This window comes from Lactuca saligna, chromosome 4 (assembly GCF_052625555.1).
Source record: "Lactuca saligna cultivar CGN05327 chromosome 4, ASM5262555v1, whole genome shotgun sequence".
Classification (NCBI taxonomy): Eukaryota; Viridiplantae; Streptophyta; class Magnoliopsida; order Asterales; family Asteraceae; genus Lactuca; species Lactuca saligna.
In genome coordinates this window covers 210,485,144-210,492,948 of record NC_136420.1, presented here as the reverse complement: position 1 = coordinate 210,492,948, position 7,805 = coordinate 210,485,144, and positions in this window count along the sequence as shown.

Genomic DNA, 7,805 nt, shown 5'->3' with positions numbered 1-7,805 from the left:
ATACTATTAATGCAATGGATGATGTTGTTGCTTATTTACTACTTTGCATTTTTATGATACTATACATCGTCCTCCGCCCCGGAATGTTTCCGTTGTTCAAGTTTTGGGGTGTGACAACAAACATCATACCCGTCTTTATTTAAACTAATCTTCTCTAAGCTCTGTGCTTCTCAATCAACACATACAGAATCATTAAGAGGTGTTAAAAGATTAATATATCATTGTTAGAATGGTTCTAGGACTTAAATATCACCTAGGATTAACTATAAATGAGTAAACATCCCATTGAGCTACTAATTAAGCTCTTAAATCCAAAATATAAATTTAATATTTCAAAGCATTCGTTATGCTAATTAGTTTGAAAAAGTTATGAGCTAATTAGTTTTTTGTGACAAAGTATAAAATGAATGTTGGGGAGGGCATTACACAACATGTTTTCTTAGGATTACGCGACATGTTCCATATAGTAGTTCCTTTTTTTAGTTGTCTTTCTCATTTGACTATCCTACTTTGCATATTTGTGTTCGGTTATTTCCTAAAACTTTTGTACCAATTTTATGATATCTTAAAGAACTTTAGAGGATGTTTTATCATGCCAAAACATTCAACTTATTCGACTAAACCCTTATTACACATCATAAGATCATGGTGTTCCTCAAACTTTAAATGGAGGGTTTGTGAATTTAAATCTCCATAGAACACACTATAATATATATGATTCATTCCAGAGGCATTTAATATCCAAATTAATGCTTCCAAGTGCATATTATCATACCCAAACACATTATAGAGATTTATATGCTCTTAATATAACTATGTAATTACCAATTTAATTTCCAAGTCCTCAAAATTCCCTTATGACTAAACATTCACTAGAATCACATATAATCAAGCATTTTTCATGTTTTGCATACAAATCATTCCCAATGTATCAATTCATGATTTAGAATATCATTTACATATCTAGATGTTGAAATTCACATATTAATTTTCTAATTCATTAATTAAATCCCTAAATCCTTATTTAAGTTATGATTCCCTTATTTCAATATTTTTGTGCATCCACTTTAGATCTATTGCAGAAAGACTATATCTATGATCCTAAAATCATTAAAAAAAATAGCTTAACAACATCATCTTCCTATTTTAATGTTATAGGGTTTATGGACACATTTTTATCTAAACATCAAATTCGTCAAGTGAATGATATATTTAGTTTAGAACCATTAAAACCACCCAAGGAGGATTAGAAACCAAATCCCAGCCATCAATGTAATCTAAAATCAAAATTAGGTATCTACCTCCATCATAGATTAGAATTTTGTAGATGAACTAGAAATTAATTTGTAACCTCCCCTAATCTCCATAACCAAAAAAACATTATTCTTCATGCTTTCAAAACCATGTTATCTTTGTTTGTGGAAAATCTTAGTATATTATAATATTTTGAGTACAAATGATTGTTTCAAAATAACAAAATCCTAAGGATGTCATAATCAGTACACAACATTAGTTCCAACATAAAGACCTAACTGTACATAATACTATTGTAAGTTGTCTCTATAGTCACTAAACATCATTTTCAAGTTCCAACAGCCTTATCAATGTTACCTATTATGCATATAATTTGAGTGGGTAAGGTTTAGGAACCTGGTGAGACACATACGATTTTCAATGCCACAATATTATTATAATAATAATCCATAATTAATAAACCTGCAAAACTAACTATTACCAAAAAAAATATAGATATATAATCCAACAAAGATATCTACAAGACAATGTACCCATACATACCTCGCCCAGTCAATTCTTACGAATCCTAATCAATCATCATATATAAGAATCACTTACTTGTTTAATCGTTTAAAGCAATGGTTTGACTACATGTCTAGGGGATTTCTTGGTCGGTGTATGTCATAACATGCAGCCATGAGGAGGATGGAGTACCTGAATGAACATCATTCCTTTTCCCTAAAAAGTATGATCATTAACACCTACAGGTAATGACTATGCTATTGTTCCACAATATTGTTTAGAATAGTTAGTGGTCATCATCTTACTCCGACAGGTGACTTGTCACGATAGTACAATAGTAAATTTTTTGTTGTGCTCTTACACCACTCTTCTATTCTTCACAACCTTCACTACCCTATAAAAACTTAACAAGTAACTCTAGTACGTAACCCGTACCCCGACACATAAAAGTGTTGCAGGACATAACTCTACCCTCCATTCCTAGCTCACACATACTCCCAATATAAACCTACTCGCTTATTTAACTTACTTTGAACTAAGCATCCTTTATAAGTCTTAGTTTATAATTAGACAAGACTATTATACATGTAATCAACTCTCAATGTGATTACTTGTTATGGAAATACTTATCATAATATAGGTATACATTTAGCACAAAATTCAAATGGTAAGTATTTGATATACATTTAATATTTTCATGTAATAATACTTGCATTAAAATTATCGTGTTGTATTACCAAAACTACTTTTAACCCATATATAACCATATCTAGATCTTACTATGTATGTTATATAGTATAGCAACTATACATTTAACATGTATACCATATAATATGCATTTATGTAACGCCCGTAGATCCGGGCTAGTCAATTTAGAGGAATAAGTGTCGAAAAAGACTATTCGGCAAAATATTATTTATAATAAATAGTCTTAACCAAGTTGTAGAATATGTCTCAAGGTTTTCGTACATATAAAGAACGCTGAAATTCGAGTTATAACGAGGAAGTTATGGCCCGTCGAAGATTTACGGCAAAACCGGCACGACACCGGGAAGCGTAAATAGTGAATTTACGATAGAGCGACTTTTAGACTTAACGATCTAAACAAAAGTCGTAGAAAATGTTAAACCGAGAGTGTCCATAAAAAGAAAGCCCAAATCTGACTTCCTATGAGGAAGTTATGATTTTTCTAAGATTTGGCATAGCGGTGCATGGCCCGAAACTCGAATTTTAGTTCGAGCAGTTTTTGGCTTACGCGACCTAAATTAGAGTTGAAAATCTCATTAATAGGAACTCAACGGTAAAAAGGCGGACGAAAACGGAGTCCGTATGAAGGAGTTATGAATTCTTCGCGGTCATTTAATAGTCTAATCTCTTCCTACTGTTATATTTAACATCGGTCGAGAATTAGCCGACGGAGTAAAAAGGAAAGTTGTAGTTTTATTTTTACCTATGCGTGGATATAAATAACGTCAATAACAAAGCTCGTATGCGAAAGTTATGGACGAAGCTTAGTCTCTACTTTTCATGCGCGACAAATTCGATACAGTTTTATAAATCCGAGATAGATTCAGAATTAGCCAACAAGGTCTAAATGAAAGTTGTAGAACTCATAAATACCAACGCGTGGATATAAATATAAAAAAAAACGGAGATCGTATGCAAAAGTTATGGACGAAGCTTAGTCTCTACTTTTCGAGCGCGACGAATTCGATACAGTTTTTGTAAATATGAGATAGAAGGAGAATTATCCGACGGGGTCTAAATGAAAGTTGTAGTACTCGTAAATACAAATGCGTGTATATAAAGAACATAGAAAACGGAGCTTGTACGCGAAAGATACGTACGATGCTTGGAGACTACTTTACTATAAAGTCTCTATAAATAAGAGATGAACTCTTCATAATTTCTTCACACCATAAGCCTCTCTTTCTCTCTCTAACTTCTCTCTAGCCTCCCTAAACCCCTCCCAAGTCTAGGGAACCTCCCTAGGACGAGAAGAAAGCCCCAGAGCGCCCGACGGTTCCGAGAAGAAAAGCTTTCGGCTCGGAAACGCTGCTCCAGCGAAGCCCGGTTTTTTCTATAAAACCTGTTGTAAGTGAGCTACGCCTACGCTATTTTTAATATAGCTTCTAATTAATTATAGTAACACTATTAGGACCTTAAAATAATTATTTGGGCTATTATTATGAGTTATATTGAGTGTTATTTAACGCTTATATAATAATAATAATAATAATAATAGTTAGACTATTAATTAGTCGCGGTTAACGTTAGACTAAACCTTAGTCATATTGATACTATGTTTTGTCGAGGAAAATTGTGTTAAGAGTAACGAAGTGTTGTCCAAGCGCCGAGTCACCATATTCTCAAGTGAGTGCATGGTCCCTTTCATCTTACACATAGATATGAAGTATTTTAATATAAATTACGTGCTATGTGTGCATATTTTCTAAATACTTGTTGTCTATGCTGGTGAAAGATTTTTATACATATTTTAAATGATGTAAATTGAATAAAGTATTTTATATCTACAAAATATGTTGGGTAAAACATGGGTAGATGAATGACGAGGGATAAAAGATAAAATACAGGAACATTAGTAGTACGGACCTACTGCCCTATAGGTATACATTGGCAGCAGTGGACCTAGTACCCTATAGATGAGCACTGGTAGCTGCACCACAACCCGTAGATGATTTAGATCTACAGTAAACGTCCTAGTAGCTGCGCTCTAAGGACAGTATCGGCAACTGTGCCTAATAGGGAGCCTGATGACCATGACAGTAGCGTTTAAAGGTCAATACCGGCAGAAGCGTCTCATAGAAAATGTCCCAATTCTGGCAGCGGCCCCCAAGTGATAGAACTAGCAGCCGTGTCAGTGAAAACAATAGACTTCGTACATACTCCTTAGGATAATCCTTATGAATGAATGAATGATAAATAGCTGATCCTTAGGGTAAATCCTTAAGAAGATAATGGGAATGGGTAATTTGGTTGATAGTTTGATGTTTAAATATAATAATTATATTATTGTGGGTTGAAAACCCTATGTACTCACCAGGTTTTCCAACCTGCCCACTCCAGCTTATTTGTATCGCAGGTGTCGATACGAAGCTACTTTACAATGAGAGATTTAAAAGAGATGTAGAACACTAGTGTAAATGAATATAAGTTCTGTTTATGCTTATGTTCCTGTATTGATGATGACATCCCAATGTTTAAAAAAAAAAAATATACATTTCTTAGGAAATGCTTTGATAACATAATTATCATGTTTTTATGGGGAAAATTTCGCAACACTTTTATTAAAAAAAAAGTACTCAGATTTTTATAAAGCTTTAACAAAAATCGGTATTTTCTTGCCGTGAAAATTGGGGATGTCACATATAAAAATCAAGCCCATTTAAAACTTTTTAAATCATTCAAAAACCAATAATTATTACAAATATGTTTTCAAAATAGTTTAATGTAAGAGTATCCTAGAATCAAATCATAAAAATATAAGGAGGTGCACGATCATGCCTTCGCCTAACCGTGATCATCAAAAGTACCTGAAACAATCAACAACTGTAAACCCGAAGCTTAGTGAGTTCCCCCAAAATACCAACACAATACAAACCATGTCAATATCATATAAACAAACAACCTGCATAATGAGCAATCAACCTGACTGGAACGCCTCACAGGGCCATCAGTCTATTTGGACCACTCTCCGAGCCATCGGCATGTTTGGACCGCCTCTCAGGGCCTTCAACCCATCCGGACTGCTCGTTGGGAATTCAGCGTGACTAGTATGCCCTACCGGGTCTGCAGTCTATCCGGTCTACCCTGGGAATGTTGGCCTTCAGTACAAAGCAGGTCTACCCCAACCCAACCCCCAAATTAAACAATCATGTGCACATAAATATCATACACTAGCATATATAACAATTAAACCGATCTAACAGATCACTAATCATAGCATCATCCTATATACCAGGATACCGACCTAACCGGTCACTAACATAGCATTGTCCTATATACCAGAATACCGACCTAACCGGTCACTAACATAACATTATCCTATATATCAGGATACCGACCTACCAGGTCACTAACATATCACTATCCTAACTACCAGGATGCAAATCAGTAAGCATATCATGCAATAAACCTGAATACAAATCCAAAAAGGGTCGGCATTGGTGCCTTCGACCCTGTCAGTATAGTGAGGACAACTCACCTCACAAGTAGCTCAGGATGATAAATGTCAAACTCCCCCAAATACAACTCCAACTCATACACCTACATCCACCAATGATCCACTTTCATAAATTCCCACATTACTAAAATACCCCCAGAAGTCAAACTGGTAAACCCTTGGTCAAAGGCAAAGTCAATGGTCAAGGTCAACAATCCATGTTGACCTAACTCGTTGAGTGCAACCTACAGACTTGTTGAGTGCCTTTAGAACTCAAAGAGTCGCAAGAGTCAGAGTCGACTCGCCGAGTTGGCTATCCAACTCGTCGAGTCCATGTAAAGTCCACAGAGTCAGAAAAAAACCCTATCTACTTGTCGATTCTTCTTACTAACTCGTCAAGTTCATGCAGTCAACTTCTTATTCAGATGATTTCAAGCTACTCCAAAGATCTAAATGGTAGATCTAGCCTCATAGGGCATGGTTACCACGTAAAGTTGCAAATTTTACGTGCATGCAAGGTCTTAAAGGCCAAAACCAAGCCAAAGAAGAAGTTCTAGGTAAGGAGAAGGCCATAACTTGCTAAAGACTATAATTTTATGACTATCAGGGGCTAGAGGATTCCAGATCTAAAGTTACAACTTCATCATGCCCAAAACCAGAAACAACTCCTCAACAACCTAGAAATAGCCCTAAACCTTTGCATGAAGAGATCTAGCTAGAGATAAATCAAGGTAACGACTTGTTACCTTCATGATTATGCTAAGATGAAGTAGAAATAAGATCAATAAGCTTCTCCTTGCTCCAATCTCCTTAGACTTTATGCTCTCCTCACAAAATCCAACTTCCAAGCTTCTTAACACTATAAAAATGGGAGTAGGCACAATTAGGGTTTTCTTAGCTCAATGGGGACGATAAGGGAGGCAAAAGGAGGATAATGACCCTTTATATAGGTGTGTAAAACCATGAAAATTAGGGGTTTTCTCATTCAGCTCCTACTCTTCGAGTTGGGGGTCCTCCAAATCGTCTAGTAGACCTCATAATTCACGTGGGTGATTAATCTCTACACGACGGGTTGGGGCCTCCAACTCGCTGAGTAGGATTCTTTAATTGCATGAAATCCCTAAAATCTCATTCCCATAAATCGGGACGCTACAATTTAATTCACACATAAACTTTCAACTGATATTAAATACTTTTATTAAAATCATGCTTACGAAAAAAATAACTACATACTCACAATACAAGGCATACTTTTGATAAATTGTGTATTAAAATCATGTTCATGAAAGTAACTATGCACTGACTTTATTATAGGTGGAAGATTCATAGGAAAGTTAGCTTCTTGATTAACACTTCAACTTTTCCTTTTTAAACGACCTAAATATGAATTCTACTAAGTTTAGTATTCGTTTGTTTTTATAAAGTTATATTAACTATTTTTGATTCCTCAATAATCCCAAAGAATACCCAGTTCTATCAAATACAGAATGACCAGGTAAGATAATATTGGAGGTAGGATCCATTTTTTATATAAATATATTATTTGGAAACTCCACTTGAAACATCTCATTAAGATGTTTCCTTAGAAATCATTCTCGTATGTAGATTGATCAATATTATAATTGGAGTTACTGATAGATCATATTTATATGCTCATAAAAACAATATTGAACATAAATATAAGTTACACTTAACAAGCGTAGTAACTGACACTCATCTTACAGGTTTTCTAGCAACAACTCAAAAACTTCACAGACAAAATTTTGATTCTGAATACTTTTTTTTTCAGGCTTCCTGATGCAGCAACATTTTGTTAACATTCTCAAGAGCTTAGAAAATTCAGATTTCTAGAGAGAGGGGAGAG